This window comes from Dendrobates tinctorius, unplaced genomic scaffold (assembly GCF_039654945.1).
Source record: "Dendrobates tinctorius isolate UK_male_01 unplaced genomic scaffold, ASM3965494v1 ptg000133l, whole genome shotgun sequence".
In the NCBI taxonomy this organism is placed as follows: domain Eukaryota; kingdom Metazoa; phylum Chordata; class Amphibia; order Anura; family Dendrobatidae; genus Dendrobates; species Dendrobates tinctorius.
Genome location: NW_027361801.1, coordinates 34,094,716 through 34,102,521, shown reverse-complemented (window position 1 = coordinate 34,102,521; position 7,806 = coordinate 34,094,716). Strand labels below are relative to the sequence as shown.

Sequence of the window (7,806 nt, the reverse complement as noted above, 5' to 3'; positions counted from 1 at the left end):
CATGAGGCCCATCATGTACTGGAGCATTGTAAATGGGGCAGATCAGAAGCTGGAGCAGCATCTAAGGGGCCCATTATACACTGGAGCATTACAAATGGGGCCCATTATATATAGAGCATTATTGGAGCCCATTATACACTGGAGCATCATCCATGAGGCCCATCATGTACTGGAGCTTTGTAAATGGGGCAGATCAGACACTGGAGCAGCATCTAAGGGGCCCATTATACACTGGAGCATTACAAATGGGGCACATTATATATGGAGTATTATTGGAGCCCATTATACACTGGAGCATCATCCATGTGGCCCATCATGTACTGGAGCAATGTAAATGGGACAGATCAGACACTGGAACAGCATCTAAGGGCACATTTTACACTGGAGCATTACAAATGGGGCCCATTATATATGGAGCATTATTAGGGCCCATGATACACTGGAGCATTGTGAATGGGGCAGATCAGACACTGGAGCAGCATCTAAGGGGCACATTATACACTGGAGCATTACAAATGGGGCACGTTATATATGGAGCATTATGTGGAGCTCATCAGAAACTGTATGGAACATTATATGTGACTAATTATTTAGTATGGAGAAATATATGGGGCTCATTATTCTGTACGGCGCACCATGTGGTGGCCATAACACTGTATGGAGTAATATACTGTCCTGTTTTTGAGCTATTGTACAATTTAAAATAGATCAGTCATTTCATGTAAGCAGTGAAGTATTTGTCATTGTACTATACCTATAATTCTGTGGCGTATCGAAGCATCATGAGTTGTGGTATGTGTTAAAGGGGCGCACTGACACTCTTTGACCCAGGGCACACGAAAACCTGGAGCCAGCCCACCCCCCCACAACTTTAGCCAAATAACCCCCAGTTTTCAATGCGTAACTATTATTAGGAAGTAAATTAAGGTTGACAAGCTTCAGTTATAAGAATTGATGTTTTGGCATTGAAATGGGCACTGTAGGTGTGTTTACTGTCTTCCACTCCCTGCTGACTTTGCTTCCCCATTGACTTGCATTGGGTTTCGTGATTCAGTCAGCCTACGACTTTTCCCTATAGTCGGCCGATTTCGTTTGACCCGACTTTTGCGAAAGTCGGCCGACCCGACTCGGCCCGAAAAAAGGCAAAGTCGCTCATCTCTACTGGACAGGTAAACACTACTGCCCCTTTTTTGCTGTATTAATTTTTGGCTTTGATATCTAAATTACTGTTAGGACTCGCAAGTGTGAGGACCCTTGTCGCGGATTGCAAGTTTGCCTATCTTGGCCAGATATCAACCAATACCTCATATATTATGTATATATTTTTGCACTTTATTTTTCAGGGTTCAGTAAGGCCCATTATTTTTGGTCTTGTAAACCAGGGCGTCTGTTCTAATGGGATGTACTTGAATAGTACTGGGCAGTCCACCTACTCTAATAGTATGGGTGTCACTGATGAGCAAATTTGTTCGGATTTTGGTCCCGAATCTGATTTTGACACATTCTTGCCATATTCGAACACTATTCCAGCCGAATATATGTCTTATGATTGGTTCCGAACATATTCAGTAAATTTTACTCACAATGACTCTAATGACGCTCGATTGTGTTCGATGAATATTGCAAAAACAATATTCGATTCTGATCTTATTCGGAACCGAATCCGAACAAATTTGCTCATCTCTAATCACTAATAGGCTGTAAGCCAGACACTGTGCAGTACCTGTGTGGGACCAGTGCTGTATACAAGCCACTTTTGCGCAGTTTAATACTAAGAAATCACCTCCTGCATGAATTGGTGAGCTGAGTGGTTGCCTCATCAGTATTTTGCATCTGTGTTGCCGCTGTTTTTACTACATGGGTTTGCTGCATCCTGAGAGTGCATTAGTTCAGCGACCAGGGCAGGAAAATACTGCTGCCCTTTTTTACTGAATTAACTACCATATATACTCGAGCATAAGCCGACCCGAGTATAAGCCGAGGCCCCTAATTTTGCCACGGAAAACTGGCTAAGCTTAATGACTCGAGTATAAGCTGGGTGTACATTGTCCTCTCATCCCTGTCCTGCTCTGTGTGGCTCTCCCCCTCCCAGTATGCGTGGCTCAGCTCCCCCTTCAATGAATGGCTCAGCTCCCTGTCCTCCCCCATGCTCCTCCGTGCTTCCAATGTCCTCTGTGCAGCCCCCATCCTCCTCCTTGCTGCCACCGTTCTCCTCCATGCTGCCCCATCCTCCTCCGTGCTGCCACCATCCTCCTCCATGCTTCCAATGCCCTCTGTGCAGCCCCCATTCTCCTCCATGCTTCTCCTGTCCTTCCCCAGTCCTCCTCTGTGCTGCCCTTGTCCTCCTCCATGGAGCCCCTGTCTTCCCCTGTAATGCCCCAGTCCTCCCCCGTGCTGCCCCATCCTCCTCCTCCTTCATACTCACCCTGCTGTGCCGTCACTGAACGTCCCTGCATCCTCCGTTGTTCAGCGCTGACAGCTTCTTCCTGCCTTCAGCGGTCACATGGTACCGCTCATTAAGGTCATGAATATGCTTCCACATCCATGGGCGTCCATATTCATGACATTAATGAGTGGTACCAAGAGACCCCTGAAGGCAGGAAGAAGCTGTCAGCACTGGGACAAGGAGGATGCTGGGGACATTCAGTGAGGCGCGGGAGAGGTGAGCATGACTTCCCAGCCAGTGGCTCCTGCCGCCGCTCCCCCTCCCCCGCTGGCTTCTGCTGAATGACTCTTGTATAAGCCGAGGGGGCATTTTCAGCACAAAAAATGTGCTGAAAATCTTGGCTTATACACGAGTATATACGGTATATCAAACTTGCAAAAAAAAATTAAAAGTTTGGAAAAAAGTGTCTGTTTTTGTTTTCCGAAACCAGTAATATTTTTTTTTAATTCCATTAATATACATTAGGTACAGAAAGTATTCGGACCCCTTTAAATTTTTCACAATTGTTTCTTTGCAGCCATTTGGTAAATTCAAGAAAGTTCATTTTTCTCATTAATGTACACTGTGCACCCATTCTTGACTGAAAAAAAAAACAAAGTGTAGAAATTTTTGCAAATTTTTAAAAAAAAGAAAAGCTGAAATATCACATGTTCATAAGTAATTGGACTCTTTCCTCAGACACTCATATTTAAGTCACATGCTGTCCATTTCCTTGTGATCCTCTCTAAGATGGTTCTACTCCTTCATTCCGTCCAGCTGTGTGTGACACAGAATTGTGGCAAGACACAGATCTGGCCAAGGTTACAAAACAATTTCTGCAGCACTCAAGGTTCCTAAGAGCACAGTGGCCTCCAAAATCCTTAAATGAAACAAGTTTGGGACCACCAGAAGTCTTCCTACACATGGCCATCCAGCCAAACTGAGAAATCATGGGATAAGCGCCTTGGTGAGAGAGGTAAAGAAGAACCTCAAGATCAATGTAGCTGAACTCCACAGATGCAGTAGGGAGATGATAGAAATTTCCATAAAGTCAACTATCACTGCAGCCCTCCATCAGTCAGGTCTATATGGCAGAGTGTCCCGGCAGAAGCCTCTCCTCAGTGCAAGACATATGAAAGCCTGCAGAGAGTTTGGTAAAAAATACATGAAGGACTCCTAGACTATGAGAAATAAGATTTTCAGGTCTGATGAGAAGAAGATAGATCTTTTTGGTGATTATTCTAAATGGTATATGTGGAGAAAATCATGCACTGCCATTCACCTGCCCAATACAATCCCAACAGTGAAACATGGTGGTGGCAGCATCATGCTATGGGGGTGTTTTTTAGCTGCAGGGACAGGACGACTGATTGTTATTGAAGGAAACATGAATGCGGCTAAGTAGAGAGATATCATGGATGAAAATCTCTTCCAGAGTGCTCAAGGCCTCTAACTTGGCCAAAGGTTCACCTTTCAACAGGACAATGACTCTAAGCACACAGCTAAAATAGCAAAAGATTGGCTACATAACAACTCTGTGACCATTCATGACTGGCCCAGCCAGAGCCCTGACTTAAACCCAAGAGAGACCCGAAAATGGCTGTCCACCAACGTTCACCATCCAGCCTGCCAGAAGGGGAGAGGATCTGCAAGGAAGAATGGCAGAGGATCCCCAAATCAGGTGCGAAAAACTTATTGCATCATTCACAAGAAGACTCATGACTGTACTAGTTCAAAAGGGTGCTTCTACTCAATACTGAGGAAAGGCTCTGAATATTTATGACCATGTGATATTTCAATTTTTCTTTTTTAACAAATTTGCAAAAATTTCTACATTTCTGTTTGTTTCAGTCAAGATGGGGTGCAGAGTGCACATTAATGAGAAAAAAAATGAACTGTTTTGAATTTCCCAAATGGCTGTAATGAAACAAAGAGTGAAAAATGTAAAGGGGTCTGAATACTTTCCGTACCTACTGTAGCTGTGTGAAAGTATTCTTTTCCATGGTGAGCTGATGTTTTTGTTGATGGCAATTATTATTTTTTTTCTTTGCCTCTCTCCTCTACTGCATTATTTTTTGTAATTACATCAGATAAATGGCTTCTTTGTTCCCCTGTTCCCTGTTCTGTCAAGTCTTTTAGTTTTACATTCTTGTGATTGTATACGAGTATAATACCTACAATATTTGGAGTTTCATTCCTAGACATAAGAGGTGCAGTATTTAACCTTATTAAGAATTATATATCATCTATTATTTGTTTGCAGGAAAATCACTTGGCTTAGGATAGACAACAATGTTTGAAGAATAGATGGATTAGTCATGCTTATTTTTCCCATTTTACCACTCACACCAGGGTTGCTTGTAGACTGAATCATAAGGATATAACACAAATCCCATGAAAAAATGACATGGAACAAAGAAGACATCCCAATAATAAAAAATCATTTTGTTCAAAAATTATTTTAAAATGACAAAAGCATAATGCCATATAGGGGACGCCATGAACACTCAAAAAATCATCAGGAGGAGGAAATAATACATAACCCAGACTAGAACATGTGTGAACTAATCACATGACAATACATGTCAATTATCCAGATTTCATTCTATAAAAGACCATAAATAATGTCCAAAATAGATAATATTCAAAAAATTATTATTATCCTTCCCCAATAAGTGAGAAAAGTCTCTCTGTGAACTCAAGGCATGAATACTGTAAGACCGTGTGTGAATGACACAGTCACCATGTGAGGCAATACCTAATCAAGAAAGCGCCACAGTACACGGAGAAATTGATGTATAATTACCTCTGTAGGAGAGTGTAAACCAGCGTCCCCTCACCCCGACGCGCGTTTCGCCGCCTGCTTCTTCCGGGGGCGTGTCCAGGGTGAGGGGCGGCAGAGTTTAAATAAGAGTAGAGATTAGGACGTGACCAATAAAAATGGTCGGCGCATAATGTTATGAAACATGCCTCATCGCCAATCAGATGAAACGGCGCATGACGCCGCTAAACACGCCCCTATGACGTGCTTCCCCAACGCTCAATGAACCGCAAGCTCAAGGCTATGCGTGTCAATATCAGAGCGTCACAAGGAAGCGCCGGAGGCCGTGACAAGCAGCACATGCGCACAATCTGAAGGTCAGATTACATACCGGGAATAACAAAAAGAATCTGATGTTAGTAACAAACTATATAATTTAAAGTGACTAGTGCACAAGAACCCTAATAGAGGTGTATATAGAATATATTATTATATATAATCCTAAAAAATCGTGACTTTGCATACAACATTATCGCTTATAAAAAACGTCATGATATTCACATGACAACAATAAAGTGCATTAGTGCTGTGTATACCACCTAATTGGGACACAAACCTTAATGTCCCCATAGCAAGTGACACGTAATATATAGAAACAAATATGATAAAAATGACAGTGCCCTCACATTAACCATACAATACACATAACACAGAAACACATATCGTGGACAATATCATCAAGAATACATATATATTCAAATTATGCTGTTGTGAAAAATTTAATACGACAGTATAAGTCTTGAATCTTGATTGTAGAAACATCCACGACAGAATCTCTAATCACGGATATTTAATAACGGACTCAGTAATGAAATGAAGACTACTCTTTAACTGCAATCAAGAAAAAACTGTTAAAATAATAATAAAACAAATAATAACCCCAAACCCATAAAAAAGATACCAGATTACAAAAAAGCAGCAAATCCCATATTTTCATTTAAACCCAAAGGTGTAAGAGTACTTAACCGGTAGATCCATCTACTTTCAAGTTGAGAAAGAATCCTGAAGACATCACCACCTCTAACACCTAAATCCACCTGGTCAATGGCTTTGATACACAAACCCTGAGGATTACACCCATGATACTTCTTGAAGTGCCTTGGAATGGTTTTTAAAGAAGCAAGATCCTCAATTTTCTGGGCCTTTTCTATGTCCAAAACATGCTCCCTTACGCGAAACTTCAACTCCCTAGTGGTTAACCCAACATAAACCTTGTTACAGGGGCACTCAGCATGGTATACCACCCCTTTAGAAGAACATGTAAGATGTTTCCATATTCCATACTGTCGTGACCCATCAAAATTACCAAATGTTTTGGATTTAACCAAATTCAAACAAGCCTTGCAAAGACCACAAGGGAAGAAACCTGGTGTCAATGCTGCCCTACCAGAGTTGGTCCCTTTTTTGTAATGGCTATGAACCAGGAAATCCTTGAAATTAGCCGATCTTCGTGCCACAAACTGTGGAACCATGGGTAAAACTTTTTTAAGGACCGGATCCGTCAGTAAAATCCTCCAATGTTGGTTAATAATACCTCGTAAATTTTGCCACTGCCCATTAAATGTGGAAATGAATCTAATCACATTACTATCCACCTCTTTCCTTTTCACATTATTATACAGTAGCTCATTACGAGAAGTACGAACCGCTCTATTATAACCCCTCCGGATCATCCTACGACTGTAACCTCTATCTTCGAATCTCCTAGTAAGCTCTAAACTTTGTTTTTCAAATGATACTGGATCAGAACAAATTTTCTTAACTTGTAAAAACTGACCTATGGGAATTCCACGGACAGTACTGATAGGGTGAGATGAATCCGCTTGTAGAAAAGAATTCAAGTAAATAACGCCTCAACATCAGCAGTCACCAAAATCTGATTCTCCTCCAATTGCATCTGGTCAATACGTTGCAATGCCTGGTTGGTGTCCCTAATGAAAGAAGGCAATGTGGAAACAATAGGCTTAAGAAAGTGGTCTATGACATCAGAAATAATCTCACATAAACCCCCATTCCCAGCAACAATAGGTCGCCCTGGTGGATCTAGGGCATTTTTGTGTACCTTGGGAATGAGGTAAAACGTGGCAAGTCTGGGTTGGAGATTCCGAATTCTGTCCAAAAATGTCTTAGTGATGAGGCCCTTGGAAAATGCCTTTTCCAAAATCATGACCAATTTCTGTTGGAAAAAAGAAGTTGGGTTATACGTGAGTCTCTTGTAACATTCCTCGTCCTCAAGCAATTTATAGGCCTGTCTTTCGTACATTTTTTGGGCCATATAACTAAATTGCCCCCTTTGTCCGCTTGCTTGAATAAAACATCATAAGGATCATGAATCATAAGGATGTTAAATGCAGATTATTTTTATTATAAGAGTTTATTTAGAGATATAAGAATATTTTCTTGAATAGTACTTCATTAGTCACTTCAAATTTTCTATACCTCCTCCCTGTCATTATGATTTTTACACAGTTTTAAGTGGTTTATGATTGATAAGGTGCATCATTCATTGATTATATAGTTGAGGAGTGTTGGATTTGTTCTTAGATAAAAAAAATCCCTG

General features: G+C 41.3%; 1 long non-coding RNA gene across 1 annotated transcript; it reads right to left on the bottom strand.

Moving 5' to 3' along the window:
* Positions 1-5,271: 5,271 nt before the first annotated feature.
* LOC141048220 (uncharacterized) lies at positions 5,272-7,422 on the bottom strand. The gene is made up of 3 exons (XR_012219993.1): positions 7,309-7,422; positions 7,024-7,177; positions 5,272-6,077 (listed from the first exon to the last, which is right to left on the bottom strand). It is a non-coding gene; the product is annotated as an uncharacterized lncRNA (long non-coding RNA).
* Between the last annotated feature and the right edge of the window lie 384 nt (positions 7,423-7,806).